This window comes from Bombina bombina, chromosome 5 (genome assembly GCF_027579735.1).
Source record: "Bombina bombina isolate aBomBom1 chromosome 5, aBomBom1.pri, whole genome shotgun sequence".
Taxonomy (NCBI): Eukaryota; Metazoa; Chordata; class Amphibia; order Anura; family Bombinatoridae; genus Bombina; species Bombina bombina.
The window spans coordinates 659857629-659872436 of record NC_069503.1 but is presented as its reverse complement, the minus strand read 5'-3'; positions in this window follow the sequence as shown (position 1 = coordinate 659872436).

Below are 14808 nucleotides of genomic sequence, written 5' to 3'. Positions count from 1 at the left end.
AATAAACTTCCTAATCTATTAACCCCTAACCTGCCAATAGCCCACTACATTATACCCTGATAAAGCCCTATAAATGGGTGAAACGCAACAAAGTGAAGGACTGTGGGGTAACAGTGTGATTATCAAAGCTTTTTGTCAAGTTTGTGACACTTTTTTCACTTCTAACCCACCTAACAAGGAAAATGAATTTGTGCCAATCAGAAGGAATGTACAGGTCACGTGACTGGCCGTACTACCAATCACGCACATCATTGCACAGGAACAGAGGAGCAGGTAAACTCTACTAAGTTTGAGTCAAGTTGAGAGGAACTCCCGGTTTCCATTTGGCAAGCTAATAGAACAGCGTGATGCATCAAAGGTACAATGTTTTTTTTGACCCCAAAAGTTGAAAATGGCCGATACGGCATTCACTTGTGGGAACTGCATAAGTGGGATTCTCCAGGATTAAGCATATCTATACACTTTTGCTAAGCAGCAATTCTCACCTCTAAGCTGCTGGGATAAGTTTCTGGTGATATAATTTGGGCCAAAGAGTAAAAGTGAAAAAGGTGGTTTTGAAAAGAAATGTGGTTGTGGAACCGGACTTTGTGACTTTTTTTTTTTTTTTTTTTTTAATATTTTTTTTTATTGAGGTTTTACATAACAAACAGATAACAGAAATCGCCTGTTAGCAACATGGATGAAAAATACAATTGAAATTGAGTAAGTTATTTCAAAAATTATAACCTATACAAAAGCAGGCTAATGAAACCTCGATTTTATGATAGACAGCATGTATGACTGACCAGTTAGAAACCAACTCTCAGGCCATGTGGCCTCTGAAAATAGAAAAAAGACTGCTGGACAGATAAATATCTCTTTACTGAGTGTCAACATATGAGGGGGGGGGTATTCAGCGGGTAAGCACCGCTAGACAAATATGGGGGGACATAGATGTGGGAGGGCGGAGCCAGCAACAGAAAGAATGTGGTGGGACCTCTGGACAGGTTGCTGAAGAGCTAGGGGCTTATCTCAAAATCAACTTAGAAGATATGGTATTTGGTATCTAGGGGTACCAACGGACACACAAAACGTTAAGATTCAGGGTAAATCCGGGGTATTAATTAACATTGCACATAGAGGGTGAGTAAACCATTGAAAAACAGTAGAAGCAGTTTATACTGACTGCCAAGCTTAAACGGCTTAGGAGAATATATTAAAAAACCTCATTCGATAATAAAGAGAAATGTCGTGGAGAGTGGGCTAGAAATAGCTTTTATAGAGTAAGTTAGTACTTTGCAAACTGTAATATTGGGGGGTAATCTAGGGCAGAAATAGGAATTAAACACTTGGGGTATACATTATGATAGATAAAAGTAGGCCCTCAACTGTAATAATTGCAACATTACTAGACTAATATGAACATATACAGATATGCTTTCAGCAAGTATCATTCACTTTGAGTAAGCATAGTGCGTAAGTATTTTTTATTTATTTATTTATTTTTTCTTTGTAAATAAAACATACATGTTTCTTCACCCACGAAGGAGAGGCAGATATAGTAAATCTTTAAATAAAACATTGCCATAACATGTGTAATATTAACAGTAAACTTTGCAATGTTAGCTGGCTCGGTTTGGCAATATCCAGATATAGCAATATACATGTAAAAACCAAGCAGAGAAAAGAACCTAGTTAGTTAAGTAAGAAGGGTCTTAGTAAAATCTCATTGGACTGCATTACAACATGCACTGTTGCCCATAGTGAGTAAGGCAGCATTAACCACCAGCATACATAGGAGAGGAATATGTAATATTAAACTAGGTGATATCAATGGCCCATTGTTATCTAATAGGAGATATTCTTTTTTTTTTAACATTTTATTTAGGCTTTATTCCACATTTACACATAATAATAATTAACAAAAAGAACAATTATAAAAGTACCTCATAATTAATAAATCATATTTAACACATTTGGTCATTATATGTTCTTTTCTCATATCTATATTAAATTAAAGTCCATGATAGTCCGTCAAAAGACCCCTTTGGGTTCCCTGGGGTCTCTTACTGTCCACAAAATTATTTTCCTTAACAAAAAATGCAAGTTAAGGATTCCAAATGTATGTAAAGCCTAATAAAGAATAATAAAAAAAAAAAATATAACAAAGAAAAATTATTCTCATGGATATAACATTACATTGTTATTTAAAACATCTTCAGCAACAGATAATTTTTATAACTACTTTAATATAATACATAAATATATACCTCATATTTTCATTTGTAAAAGATTTTTTATATTGTAATACAGATCCAACTGATCTACTGATTGATAATATAGTTTCTCCATAGATATAGAATATTGTATTTGTGACTGCCATTCTATTATTGTTGGTGCTCTTTTCTGTTTCCATAATCTCGGTATTATCTGCTTTGCACTATTTTAAAGTATATATAATGCTTTATCATATTCTATTGATAATTTTAAAACAGGCTTGTACAATAGAACTATTGTTGGTTCTAATGGAAGTTGTATTGATAATAATTTATTTATTTCTCTAATTATTAAAGACCAATAATCAAATATTATTGGGCATGACCACCAAATATGTATCAGTGTACCTTTCCCTCCACACTCTCTCCAACATTGTCCTAAAAAGTTAGGAAATATTGTTTTAATCCTGTTCGGTGTTAAATACCACCTCATCAATAATTTATAATTTGTCTCCTGTATACTGGCTGATATTGAGGTTTTTGCATGACGTTGAAAAATTACACCCCATTCTTTTGTTGTAGGTGGTACTGCTAGTTCTTGTGACCAAGCTTTGGTATATGTTGGTAATTCTAAAATTGTTGCTGTAATCAGTAAATTTATATACCAAAGATATTGTCCCCTTTACTAATTGGTTTCCTGAACAAATTATTTCAAAAGGGGACCTTTGTCTGACTAGTTCTATTCTCTTTGGGTGAGTAGTTAGAAATGATTTAAGCTGAAAATACATCAACCATGGACTTAAAATCTGCACCCCATTATTAATTCATTCTAATTGTGATTTTAGTATATTACCATTCATAAGTGTATAAATTGGGATTAGATCCTCCAGAGTTCTTATATTAATATCTCCTATAAATTCACAGAATGGTAAAGAGTCATTTAACATAATAGGTGTAAGTGGGGATGGAATAGTTGTTATTGGTTTTTCCATTTTAAGAATAATATTCCATGTTCGTAATAATTCTTTTAGGATAGGATATTCTTGCATTACTTTCGGCCAAGCTTTTATTGGTAGCCAACACTTACCTCCTAATTGTTTACTTTGTATTAAATTATGTTCCAATTGTACCCATTCTTTCTGTTCTATATTCTTACACCAGTCAATAATCCTTTATAATATGGATGCTCTCCTATACTTTATTAAGCATGGTACCCCTAACCCTCCCTTTTCCTTAGGGAGATAAATAGTTAATCTTGATACTCTCGCATTCGTGCCGTACCATATATATTTGTTTAATAAAGATTGGAAATTATCAACATAAGAGATTGGTAAAGGGATTGGTAATGTCTGGAATAAGTATAGCAGTCTTGGTAGAATAGTCGTTTTCACCGCTTGTATTCTTCCAAGCCATGATAAGTTTCTATTTTTCCATCTATTTATTTCTATTTGGGTTTCATTAAACAGTTTATCATAATTTAATATAACTAGTTCTTTATGACTAACTGCTATAATAATCCCCAAATATTTTATCGTATTTGAGGTTTCTTTTAGATTAACATTTTGTCTAATTAATTGTAAACTATTTCTGTCTAATCCATAACTAAGCAATTCAGATTTTGACTGATTTATAGAAAAGTTAGAGAATTTACCATAATCCTTAAGTGTATTTAAAACTGCAGGGATAGAGTGAACCGGGTCGGAAAGTGTAAATATAACATCGTCTGCATATAATGAAATTTTACAGCTAATGTTACCTACATTAATGCCATGTATTTCTTTATTTTGCCTTACTTTGGATGCCATCATTTCTATTGCTAAAACGAATAATATTGGTGATAAAGGGCATCCCTGCAGTGTTCCATTATTTATTTTAAATGGTACCGATAAAGAGTAAAATTTAACAGTCACATAAGGGGCGTTATATAAAGAAAAGATTTGTTCTACAAATAATTTACTGAAACCAAAATGGTATAAAGTGAGACGCAGGAATTGCTAGTTCAGCCTATCAAAGGCTTTTTCAACATCCATCGCCAAAAGAGTAGATGGTATACCTTTATTCTTTGTATATTCTAGGATCTGTAAAACTTTATTAGTGTTATCACGCGTCTCCCTTCCTGGGAAAAAGCCTACCTGGTTTAGGTGAACTAGATAGGGTAAAAAGTTATTTATCCTAGTGGCCAAAATTTTACCATATATTGTTATATCTAAATTTAAAAGCGAGATAGGTCTGTAATCACTAGGTGTTTCCATTAATTTCCCTGGCTTTGGTATAACATATTAGATGAGAACGGTTTTCCTGAGTCTATCTGTTGAAAAACAGCTAGTAAATGCTGGGTGATTATATCTTGAAAGGTTTTATAGTATTTTGCAGTTAAACCGTCTGGGCCCGGGCTTTTCCCAGCTTTTAAATTTTTGATAGTGTCCATTATCTGAAATTGGTTGATCTAACATCTTTCTCATCTCTGTTGTAAGGTGTGGTATATCTGCTTTTTGGATATATTCTTTACTTTCATTTATAAAGTCTTTTGTAGTGTAGTCATCATGTAGGTTATACAGTTCCTGGTAGTAACTGCTAATAGTATGTCCTATCTCCTTTATAGAGTTAACAGTTTTCCCCTCTTTAGTTTTTATTTTATGTATATTAACTTTAAGGTTTTTCCTTTTAAGAGCTCTTGCAAGCAATTTCCCTGACTTATTACCTTCAGTATATAATTTCCTCTTTAAATAAAATGCCGATTTACATGCTTCTTGATTTAGCTGATTTTGTATTAACTGTCTAACGTCTGTTAGTTGTTTTAATATATTCTCATCCTTAGGGTGAAGTTTATGTAAATGATCTAATCTTGATAGATCCGTTGTTAGTAAATTATATTTTTCTCTTTTTTGTTTTTTCAAATGTGCATTTATTTTTATGAAATCTCCCCTAATATAACATTTATGTGTTTCCCACAATATTGATGGATTTATTTCCTGTGAATTATTTATAGTAAAAAATTCTTTGAGTGAACTTCATAATTTCTGTATAATAACTGGTTCTGATAACAAAAAATCATCCAGTCTCCAAAAAATTTAGTATTTGGTTTAGTTGGCCATTCCAGAGAAATTGTCATCGCAGAGTGATCTGACCATGTGGTATGGCTAATGTAAGCTCCATTGAGAAGATGTAAACACTGCTGATCTAAAAATATATAATCGAGACGTGAGTATGTTTTATTTGGGTTAGAAAAGAAGGTATAATCTCTTTTATTAGGGTTTAAATATCTCCATGTGTCATATATATGCCTATTATAAAATTGAGACCAAATATTTTTAATTATTTTTTGTGAGACTGCTGATTTCGAGGTGGACGTATCTAACTTTGGGTCAAAAGGGAAATTTAAATCCCCTCCCAAAATTAGCATTCCTTGTGTAAAGTCTAATATCCTATTAAATAATTTTTTAAAAAAATCAATATTAGTTTTGTTAGGTGCATATATATTAATAATTATTACTAAACTGCCGTACATTAATCCCTTTACTGCTAGATACCTACCCTCTTTATCCCTATCCACTTTATGTAGTATAAATGGTAACCCCTTTCTAAATATTATACTGACCCCTCTTTGTCTTGAATTGTATGAACTATAGAATCCAACATCAAAATTTGTTTCAATATACTTTGGCTCTCTATTAGGTCGGAAGTGTGTTTCCTGAAGTAGCAGAATGTCTGCCCCTTTATGCTTGAAATCCAAGAATGCTTTCTTCCTCTTTTGTGGTATATTAAAACCCTTAACATTCTGTGAAATTATAGTTAATTGTTTATTAGTATGAACCATATCTTAAATAATAGTTATTGATTTCCTCTATTATATGTTGCTGAAGAGATTTATATTTATAAAAAAACAAGTACATAACTTGTACTGTTATAAATCTGTTATACTGCATATATATTAATAATTGTTACTAAACTGCCGTACATTAATCCCTTTACTGCTAGATACCTACCCTCTTTATCCCTATCCACTTTATGTAGTATAAATGGTAACCCCTTTCTAAATATTATACTGACCCCTCTTTGTCTTGAATTGTATGAACTATAGAATCCAACATCAAAATTTGTTTCAATATACTTTGGCTCTCTATTAGGTCGGAAGTGTGTTTCCTGAAGTAGCAGAATGTCTGCCCCTTTATGCTTGAAATCCAAGAATGCTTTCTTCCTCTTTTGTGGTATATTAAAACCCTTAACATTCTGTGAAATTATAGTTAATTGTTTATTAGTATGAACCATATCTTAAATAATAGTTATTGATTTCCTCTATTATATGTTGCTGAAGAGATTTATATTTATAAAAAAACAAGTACATAACTTGTACTGTTATAAATCTGTTATACTCATTTATCCTTTTACTCATCAAAATTCCAAATATCCAAATACTGTATATATAATTCAATTTATACCCATAAGAACTATAAAAATCAAAACATAACCAAAACAATAATGTATGTATGTATGTATATTAATTTAAACTATGCAAATATAGTGACTATAATAACTCAGTTTTTTTTTTTTTTCCTTTTTCTTTTCCCAAATATCTCAACAAACGTTTTTATTTATTTAGTATATCATCAATGTATTAAACAAAATAAGAAGAAAGCACATAGAAAGATTATCATATATGCTTATTTACTAATAAAAAAAAGAAAAGAAAAAGGAGAAGAAAAGAAGAAGAGAGAAGAAAAGATATAGTTATATTTCTCCATAGCTATAAATTTATTCATCTCTTGGATGACCATCTTTTTCCACATATAATATAGCTCCCATATCTTTAGTATTTAACCTCTCCATCGGTATATCAGGGTTAAGAGCAGTCCCCTTTGTCTTAATCGGGATTTTTTTCCATTCCTCCTGTAGTTTTCTCCTCACATTTCCATTATCGGTATTACTTCTAGTCTGTGAATCTAAGGATAGTTCTGGCTGCTCTATTCCTAATATTTTATAAAAGTCTTTTATTTCCGCCAGTTTAGAGCAGGTAACTCTCTTATCTTCATGTATCACCGAGATATGGAACGGAAATCCCCATCGATAGATTATTTGCTTTGCTCTTAACAGTCTAGTAAGAGGTGCAAACTCTTTCCTTTTTTGTAAGGTTCTTGGAGATAAGTCTGCGTAAAATTGTAATTCTAAACCTCTAAATCTAACCGGTTGGTTCTTCCTAGCAGCTGTCATGATTTCCTCTTTCTTTAAAAAACTTTTAAATTTTATAATTATATCTCTTGGCGGGGCTGATTCTGATGGTCTTGACCTCAATGCTCTGTGTGCTCTCTCCCACTTAATATTTGATAATGCGGGATCTCCCAATACAAAAGCGAAAAGTGCTGTAAGATAATTTGGGACTTCTTTTGGTGTCACCGACTCAGGAATTCCTCTAATCCTTATATTTTCCCTCCTGCTCCTATTCTCTAGATCTTCTACTTTATCTTGTAGAACAGTAATTATATCCGCCTGTTGTTCTGTAATTTTTTGTATCTTGGATAGTTCTTCTTTTATATCTGACCCATTCTCTTCTAATGCTTCTATTCTGAAGCCCAGGGAATGAATGTCTTGACGAAGGTCCATTATTTCTTCTCTAATACAGGATCTAAGTATTTCTGTTAAATCTTTAGTTGACGCTAGTAAGGGTAAAGGGTTTGCATTCTGCTGAGTGTTATCCATTACTAACGAGGAGGAAGATGCAGAAGATGCAGAAGTCATATTATCAGGGTTACTCCTGTTTGTTTCTTGTTTGTCCTGAGTGTTTATTTGTTAACTCTCTGCTGCTGCTGTAAAGAAAGTGCTTACTGTTTGCTCTTTATTACCGGTATTCTTTAACAATTTCACCATCTTAGCACCTTTCTTTGACACCATTTTTCTTTATTTTTCTCTATTATCGCACCCCTCTCTTCTCTTTTCTTTCTTCTTCCCCCACTTTCTTTCCCTTTTCTTTCTATATCTTTTCCTTTACACCTTTACACTTCTCTTATTATTGTCACTCAGCATTCATCACCAAAAAGAGAAGAAAAGGAAAATATATATTATGTCCCTTACCTTTCTATTGGGGTGTTCAGGTTTAGCTAGTTAGTCAATTGTGTTCAGCTTTTCAATTTTCAGCTTAGCTTTTTCACCTAAGCTAAAGCTGTCTGCTTTTTTCCTGATTTCTTTTGTTCTTTGTTCTTATTCTTATTAAGTTATCTCAGCTCATCTATTAAGCTATTAATATCAGGTCCAATATATAACAGTCCAGCATTTGCATTTATATTTATATTTATACTTATTTAAACTTGTACCTGCTCGGTTTCTGTTGTGCTCTTGAGCCTCTTGAGCCTCACAGTCTCGCTGCTCTTCCTGCTGCACTTCTCCCAGCATTTGCCTCCCGGGCTCTTTGACACGGCTATTGGCACTTTCTCTCACACGAGCACTTTCTCTCACATGTGCTCATCCAACAGCTCCGCATCCAGTAACCAGTGTCTAGCGGTATTCAGCACGTCTTACACGCCCAGGATTTCTGCGTGCCTCCCTGGCGTCACCCTGGCTTCTCGCCAATGCCTCAGCCTCAGCCTGGCGTCTCTTTGATGCAACTCTGGTTCAAGTTAGGTGTGAATCACTTCTCACGGCACCTAACGGCATCCTAACATATCCTTTCAGGTCTCCGGTCGTGAGCAGAGATATTCCGGGGTCTGCTTGTGAGATCTTCTTGTGAAATCTGGATCGCCTGCAGTTTGCAGTTTGCAGCTTACAGTTTACCGCTTATAATGTCCTACCCCAATAGAAGGTAAAAAATAACCGGAACATAGAAAAAAAAGGGGGGTCCAATACTCCTTTTAAAAGTGTCAAAACACTGTTTCCATTTTTCTTGCCTCTTACGATACCGGGCTGTTAATATTAAAAGGGTGAGGGTAAGTGGTGCTAGTTAAGGAGCTAAGCAGTGCTTCAATCACTATAAGTAAATACGTTCTCCACACACAGTTTCTCTTGTTATTTTGCTTGTTGTTGTTTTTTTTTCATAGTCATTTCAGCTTGCTCAGTTTACTGTCATAGTTTATCACAGTCTGTTTCTTTACCCCTACTCCATTTACTCCATGTAAAGGTTGTATAAGCTGTTTGCTTTTACTTTTCTCTCTCCTTGCAAAAAAAAAAAAAAAACAGTTATAATTGCTTAGTGCTTAGTGATCAGGTCTCAGGAGCTCAGGTCTCATGCAGCTATGCTTGCTTGCTGCTGCCTCTCTCCCCTCCCCCCCAATAGGAGATATTCTGAATGGTCCACTGTGTTACCAGAATCGTTTATCATATAATGCAGATTCAATATTCTCTATATATGAAAGGAAAACCATAACAGCTGAGAGACCTGCATATCTAAACGTAAAACAACAAACCATCAAATAAATGTAGCTTTAGTTGATAGGCTGACTGTATATACCACAAAAACCTCTACCAAAGGGGTCTATATTGGCAAGTAAGAAATAGTATGGTATGTTGGGTTAGTCTAAACGCAGCAAACCGAGCACAGACCAACCACAAACTATTATGGTTATCAAAGTTCTCCCTTGCAGATAAGGGTTTCATATAAGATATTAATCAAGTGCCCCTAGAGATATATACATGGGACTAGCTATCTAAGGCAGTTCAAAGTTCATCTCTACAGGAGAAAGTCCAGGAGAATGTCAGAAGACTCAAGAGACTGTAAAACAATTAAGGCTAGGTTAATAGCTATAGGATAGCTGTATAAAAGCCATGTTACTATTCAGTGATATTTAATGACTGGCCCAAAAGACTATCAGTGCAGGTGCTAAAAGCTTCACACTCATTATAGCTAACATAGGAAGCGTCTAGGTAGTAGACCCTGAGAGGCCTTAAAATTGTGCTTATGGAGTCTAGCCATCAGAGTGATACTAGGGTTAAGTCTACATGTATCTATTATGTGATGTACCTGTTAAAATTATAGATACAAGCAGGAAACAGCAGAGTAGCATAGTATAACAGAACACTGGTCAAGATTTATCATAAGAGCATTAAATAAGTCCATGTATTAAAGTAAAATTTCCCAAAGCACGGGCTATCATCGGGAGTATAAGGCAGCTTCTCTAAAATACATAAGGTAACATAGGACAGCATATTATTACATAGGTTTGCAAGAGAGAGCTGTCATTAATCTAACAAAATAGTTAATACAGAGCAGTGGTAGTGGTTATAATGAATGCAAACAGAATGGTTATTGTAGGTGAGAGCAAATTGATTATAAGGTGAACCTCTGGAGATCTGGCCTATAAGAAGCTATAGCTTATACAGGAGATATATACCAGTGTCTAAATTAGGCATAACTTTGCATTACTCTTTCGTAGCTATTGCCTTGACATTTTGATCCTGGAATTGATATGAAAACAAATGCGCTAAAAATGTAGATATTAACAATAAACAAGTGGCTATATAATACTTAGTTATGAACCCAATAATCAAGAGTTGTTATAAGGGTTTTCAAGGAGCCCTGATGAAATGATCATCGAATGATAAAGTCTTTATTCTGAGAGAGCTTTTGAGGGGTGATATGGCACCAATAATGTTATTAGCTCCGGGAAATTCAAAGATATAAGAAAAGATCCCATCAGACAGTGCTGTTGTCATCCAAATGTTGACTAAAAGGTTAGTGAACTAAAAATAAAGCACTATGTAGTGGAATAGGATCCCATAAATCATACCCCTGGGAGTCCAGCCAGGTACAACAGATTGGCCCCTCACACACAACGGGTTTCACATAGAGCAAAGGGTGATTCAGCCAATTCCTCTTCTAGTGTAAAGATCGCCATGCCATACCATCTTATGCCTTCTCATGTGCCGCCTGAAGTTTCCATCTGTGTGGGTGACCTCCGAGGCCTGTGCTTCTGTTGAGCGATCGGTGCAAGATTCAATGCTGTTGCCAACTTTTAGTGGCCCCCTTGTAAAAGTCCTCTGGTCTAAGGGATGGCATCTGGCGGGCTCAAGCTCCATATTACCAATAAGGTTGTAAATTACGGCTTTGAGGCTTTTCGTGTGACTTCTATCTTTCCCCTGCCTCAGATTCACCCCCGATCGAGCTGTGTGCTGGATTTCAGAATACATGCTGCTGACGAGGGGTTGCGGGCGCTTCACAACGTTGTGCTGGGATAATTTCACCGGCTGTGATACCTTAGCAGTCGCGTGGTGCAAGTCAGCTGTGAGCGATTGTGTCGGGTTCCCCCTAGTCGGTCCAGTCAAGTTGCCGGACAATCTCCAACCGAACTGCCATACTTGCGGTCGGTTTATAGGGTATTGGGTATGCAGGGTATCCTCAGCCTCAGCTTTCACATAGGTGTCCGAGTTAGGAAAGGAAGAAGCGCCATCTTGGTTGCGCAGCTCCACCAGAGTAGTTTTTAAGCTGTGAAATTGACTATCAGCTTTCACAAACAGGTCATCCAGCAAAGAGGCAAGATGTATGGGAGAACCCTCCATTCCAAGAGTAGGTTGAGGGTATAATATAGGCACTGAGGATTCATAAATTTTGAGTTTTAAGTGTCTGGCTTCAGGAGCTCTGCTAATATGCGTCTTTCCTCTTTAGCAGCTGGCTCCGCCCCCCCCCCCCGGACTTTGTGACTTTTAATGTTTTAATCGTGTAAAAATTTCTTTTAGCATCCTGTTTTATTTGTGCTATTGAGTGCAATATATATATATATATATATATATATATATATATTGAAAATAGCTAGCTGTTTCAAGGGAGACGTCCTTATATGTGATTTTCTATTCTATGCTGATGAAATAAATATTGTTTACAGTTAAATAAATCCTTAATTATACACCCTTATGTCATTATTGTAGGAACTATACACAATAGGAGAGCTTTTTAAGTTTTTGAGACAAATATATGCATACAACTTGTTTGGAGATATATATAGATATTCTTGTATAAACAGTGTCAGCTGCAGAAGCGCCCTTTTCTTTTTATATTGATTTCAACTTCCTATAAGCTAGTGAGGAGCTTATTTTGAAAAGAGGCTATACACTCCCTGTGCCATCCTTTTCACACACTAAGGGGCCTATTTATCAAGCTCCATATGGAGTTATGAAGCAGCTCCATTAACCTGTCCGCCTGCTCTGAGGCGGCGGACAGACATCAGTGGAAATCAACCTAATCCAATACGATCGGGTTGATTGACACTCCCTGCTAGCGGCCGATTGTCCGCTAATCTGCAGAGGGCGGCATTGCACCAGCAGTTCATCAGAACTGCTGGTGCAATGATAAATAACAAGACCGTATGCTGTCGGCATTTATCGATGGGCAGCGGACATGATTCGCAATATATTCCAACCAGCATCGTCACCGACATTGACAATGTAAAGTAAAGGATCTTTTTGTAATATATAGCACTGAGTCTAATAAATATACCGATGTACCCCTAAACTGCCAATAGCCCACTGCAATAAACTTCCTAACATATTAACCCCCTAACTGCCAATATCCCACCTCATTATCCCCTACACTACTTTAAACCAAAACCACCAATAGCCCACTCCAATAAACCCTACAGTACTTAAAGGGACATAATACTCATATGCTAAATCACTTGAAATTGATGCAGTATAACTGTAAAAAGCTGGCAGGAAAATATCACCTGAGCATCTCTATGTAAAAAAGGAAGATATTTTCCCTCACAATCTCCTCAGCTCAGCAGAGTAAGTTCTGTGTAAAAAGATATACTCAGCTGCTGCCCAGCTGCAGGTTAAAAAAAAAAGAAGAAGAAATGAACAGCAGCCAATCAGCATCAGCAGTGCTGAGGTCATGAACTCTTTTACTGTGATCAAATGAGATTTCACTTAACTCTCATGAGATTTCATAGTAAACTTCCTTAAACTGAATAGGGAAATAGGATGAGTGTGCACGTAAGCTCACCCCCTTAGCTGTCCCGGGACAGACATACTGATTTGCTGCTTAGAATCGGATGTGGCTACTGAGGTATTTTTGAGGTAAAATATCTTTCTTTTTTACATAGATATGTTCAGGTGATATTTTCTAGTCAGCTTTTTACAGCTATGCCGCATCACTTTCAAGTGTTTCAACATTTGGGTATCATGGCCCTTTAACCCCTAAACCGCCACGACCCCCCACAGCAAGAAACCCCTAACCTATTATCCCCTAAACTGACACAACCTAAAACGCAAACTACCCAACACTACCCCTATACTAATTAAAGGGACATTAAACCCACATTTTTTCTTTCATGATTTAGATAGGAGATACACTTTTAAACAACTTTCTAATTTACTTCTATTATCATTTTTATTTGTTTTCTTGTTATCCTTATTTGAAAAGCAGAAATGTAAGCTCAAGAGTGTGCACATGTCTGCAGCAGCAGTTTTGCAACAATGTTATACATTAGTAGGAGCACTAGATGACAGCACTATTTCCTGTCATGTAGTGCTGCAGACATGTGCACACTACCTACCTAGGTATCTCTTCAACAGAGAATAACATGAGAATGAAATACATTTGATAATAGAAGAAAATTGGAAACTTTTTAAAAATTGTATTCTCTATCTGAATCATGAAATACATTTTTTGGGGTTAATGTCCCATTAACTAACTAGCAGTTAAAAACAACGCCCCCTAACCTAACCTAACAAGTTACACAAATTAACAAACACTAAAAAAAAAAAAAAAACATTTTCCAGAAAAAAAGAAAAAACACCACTGAAAATAAAAAAAACAGTTATGCCTATCCTAAAACTAAAGTTCCCTTAAAAAAAGTGCAACCCAAAATAAAAAACCCTATACTAACACTAAAACCTACTCTAAAAATTGCCCTTAGAAGGGCATTTTGTAGGGCATTGCTCTAAAGCTATTACAGCTCTTTTACATTTAATACCAAAACTCCCTATTCTAAAATCAAAGTAACCCCGCACATCTGCCTAAAAAAGCTATCTTAAAAAACCTAATCTAACATTTGCCCTGATGAGGCATTATGGATATAGAATACATGTGTCTATGTGTAATATATATGCATTATAGTGTAAAGTTCTTAATTAATATTTTTTCTATTTCTTATTTTGTAAAAAAAATGTTTTTTTTATTTGAAACAGTTTGGGTCTAGAAATTAGGATAACAGTACAGGATATTAATATACTGCCACAGCTATTCCTAGTCATGATAGTGGGCTTTTTCTCACAAAAAAAAATGTTTTGTTAAAAGGTGGCTTTTTTTCCTTTGAAACCAATGAGCCACCTCATTCTCACAAAAAAATAATTTTTCACCAAAGAACAGTCAAGATCCTGCAATCTCTTTAAGCTAAGCCATTTATGTAACCCCTACCCCTAAATTTAAAGGGATATTAAACACATTTTTTTATTCAGATTGAACATACCATTGTAAACAACTTTCAAATGAAATTCTATTATCATATTTGAATTGCTCTTTTTATATTCTTGTTGAAGGGGCAGAAATGCTTGCGGAACACATCAGGTCATGCAATAACAAGATGCTTATATGTGCAGCCACCAAACAGCAGCTAGCAACCAGTAACGCACCACTGTTCCCAAGCCAACCTAGGTATTCTTTTCAAGAAAGGATACCAAAAGAACAAAGCAAATT